The sequence below is a fragment of the Crocuta crocuta genome, unplaced genomic scaffold (genome assembly GCF_008692635.1).
Source record: "Crocuta crocuta isolate KB4526 unplaced genomic scaffold, BGI_CrCroc_1.0 scaffold231, whole genome shotgun sequence".
NCBI classification, from domain to species: domain Eukaryota; kingdom Metazoa; phylum Chordata; class Mammalia; order Carnivora; family Hyaenidae; genus Crocuta; species Crocuta crocuta.
The window spans coordinates 4,111,904-4,115,285 of NW_027528357.1; the positions used below are offsets into that span (position 1 = coordinate 4,111,904).

The following is a 3,382-nucleotide window of genomic DNA, read 5'->3' on the forward strand; positions in this document are numbered from 1 at the left end:
GTCGTTTGACGAGAAAATATCAAATTGGGCTCTTAACTTAACCCATGTACATCCCTGAATTTTGCTTCAACGTTGTCAACTCTCTTATAACACATCTAAAGACTCTACAGTGAATCCTGACAACAAAGCTGGGTTATTCCTGGTAACTCCCACTTGAGAGCAGATTAGTCTTTCTTTTTGATTGGAATGCATGGAAGAGGTCCAGAATTGGGACTGGAGAAGACAGAGCTGAGTAATCGCCCTGGTGCACTGGGCCAGCCTCTTCCCAGCCTCCAGAGCTGAGATACATGTCTGTTACTTAGGCCGCCCAGTCTGTGGCATTTTATTATTGTCGCCTTAGCTGGTGAAAGCACCCGGGCCCCATTTCTGGAGTGTGGGGTGTGAACACTGACACCTCCTGCAAGTGGGGCCCCAGTACCGGCTGCTGCCCCTCTGACCGAAGCCTGTTCTGGAGCAGCAGGGTTTGCTTCCCCTTCCTATGAGACGCGGAGGCACTCCTGGGCCCCTCCAAGCACAGTCCTGTGTCTCTAGGGATGACAGTGGAGTTATACCCTGGGGCTTCTGGGCCTGAGCTGCCTCTGCTTTGGGGGATTAGGAGGCCAGGTGTCTTTTCTTCCTGAGGGAATGCCCCTCCCGCACGCCTCCCCTGGCTTAGAGAAAAGCAAAACAAAGCTGGGAGAACAGCCTGCCGGGCAGGTGGAGCCTGCCCAGAACCTGGCTTCCTTTCTTGCGGGTACAACAGCCCCTGCGTCATCCAGCACCTTCCCAGTGACGGGCGGGAGGGCGGCTGTGTGGCTCTCCTCTCCCATGGAGGGGGCCTAAAGGAGGGCCAGGACAGGTGGGAACCTTTCCTAAGCCCACGAGCACTGAACATCTGAGCCTCTGGGGCTGGGGGTCCTCAGGCCTGAGACCCACTGCTGAAACTGAAGTTCTCTGAGACCGGAGGCTGCTTCTTGGGCTCCCACTCTCCCTCCGGCACCTGCTGCCAGCATCAGCCTCGGAAAACCCCCAGTTTCCCTTTTGGTGGAAATAAGGAGTAAGTGAGCCAAGGACCCTTCCTGTTTCACTTCCACCTTCTATTATACAATGAAAGCTTGGGGCAGGTCCACCTCTTTTCCACAAAGGCCCCCAACTGGACATTTTAACCATTTTAGAAATGGAAGTTCTAATCATCTCTAACACATTGCTGGGCACTACCTCAGTCCTAACTGTTCAGGCTCTCCTGGTCCGGGGTCACATCCAGCATGGGGGCCCACAGACCATTGTTCTGCAGGCCTTTCAGGGCTTTTGGGGTGTGTGTGCGCTGTGAACTCTGTCAGAGTCACCTGGGACCCATTAAAATGCAGAGTCCTGGGCCACACCCTGGACTTCAAACCCAAGCAGGGGGTGGGACCTTAGGCATCTGCATCTGACTCTGGGTGAATGTGACATGCAGAAGTGTGACAGCTGCCTCCTTCCACAGGCAGACGGAAGCACGTGTGCCGTACACCTGGCTCCCTCCTTTCCTGTTTCCCTGCCAGGCTTTCCCTGCTGGCCTTTGCACAGAGGGCGGAGTCCCAAAGGTCAGGTCGTTTCTCTCACCCCAAGCAACAGGGGTCCAAGCTGAGCCAAACTAAGCTTCAAGCTGTGGACACTTCCAACAAGGAGTCTGGGCAGGTAGTTTTGTGCTGTCCTGCTGTCCACTCCTGGCCCAGAGGCTCCCAGCCCCCGCTGCACATTAGTTTCACCTCTGTTGCAGGGGATGGTGGGGAGAGGTATGAAAATACTCAGGGATTCTGATTCAGCTGGCCTGAGCTGGGGCCTGGCTGCAATAATTTCAATTCCCCCGATGAAACAAATGTGCAGCCATGTCGAGAACACTTGCTCTAACTACAAAGTGAATATTTCACATGGGGTATGTTTTCTAATCCACAGATCAGCTGCCTCTGCATTACAGGGCCATGGGCAGTTTGGAAGTTTGTGTGTGTGTGTGTTTAGGATTCCTTTCCGTGCAGCATCCCAGCACTGGAGTTCTTCCTTCTTCCCTCTTTACTCCTCATGTTCAGTCAGTCCCCATGTCCCTCTTTGCTCACACTGATCCTTCCTCTTCTCTCTGGTTCTGTTCATACCCAACTTCAGGAATACATCACCTCCTGCCTGGACATTTTCAGTGTCCTCCCAACTCTATTTCCAATGGTCTAATCCCTACTCATCTGCTTTCCCCTCTGCCAGCAGAGGGCCCTTCCTCAACTTCCAATGAGAACTTGACATTGCCCATGATGGTATGTCTGATTTGTCTCAGATAACTTGTTAATACTGGCATTGGCCTCTAATGTCCAAAGGATACACTCAGCCCCTCAAAAAAAAAACAAAAACAAAAACAAAACATCTGAGAAATCAGATTGTTTTCATAAGACCAAATTGAGGTCCAATCTGCTCAGAGTAGAATTTGACTCTTTCCCAATATCTGTCTGATAACTTGTCTTCACTTTAAGAAGAGAACAATCTATTATTACACATAGATTAGAACCTCTTGTAATGCTGGACAAATAATCTCTAGGGCCCATGTGGACAAGAGGGACCTATTTTGCCCCCTTCTCTGAAGTTAAAGCATGCATCCATTTGGATTTTGAATTTTGTTTTATAATTGGGCCAAAAGTGTTTTCAGTGGGAAATCTCTCATTTCTGAATCCGTGGTCACTGGAAAGAGACATCAGACTCTTGATCCTGCTTTCAGTGACCTGTAACTGAGTTGGGAGTGCCTAACTTAGTAAAAAATAAAGGGTAAGGAAAGAAATAGATGGAGTAGGGAGTAAAGAACCTAACCAAGTAGGACAGAACAAACAGGGCAGGAACACTGCAAAGAGATTGAGGATGATGTCCTCTTCCAAATGCATGAAATGGTAAGTGTTATTTAAAATACTGTCCTATCTGATAGGAATGTGTAGGCCTTATTTAGATACTGATTCAAAGAAAAAGACTTAAAACATTTTTGAGATAACTGGAAATTTGATAGTTGATGATATTTAGGAACTCTTATGAGTACTGTTCGTTGTGACAGTAATGGTCTTGTAATGTTAAAAGAAAGCATTTGTATCTTTTAGAGACACATACTGAAATATTTATGGATGGAATGATATGATCTCTGGGATTGGCTGCAGGACAGTATGGGAGAGAGGAAGTGGATGGGAGTAGTGCCGGCACAGGACTGGCCAGGAGTCAGTAATTGTTGAAGCTGAGTGATCGGTACACAGAGGTTCATTATACTACTCTGCTTTCATATGTTTAAATTTCTCTATAATAAAATGCTTTTTTTTTTTAAATGATGTTTTTAAAACTAAAAATTAAAATAAAGCTTTACCTAACATTGGCGGTCTGCATTGGCTTGGCATGGCTTGTGGGG

At 48.0% G+C, this 3,382-nt stretch overlaps 1 long non-coding RNA gene across 1 annotated transcript in view; it reads right to left on the minus strand.

The window, feature by feature from the left end:
• Window positions 1-3,382, minus strand: part of LOC144223108 (uncharacterized) — a 40,073-nt gene that overhangs the window by 17,331 nt on the left and 19,360 nt on the right. The gene's annotated exons all lie outside the window — the stretch shown is intronic.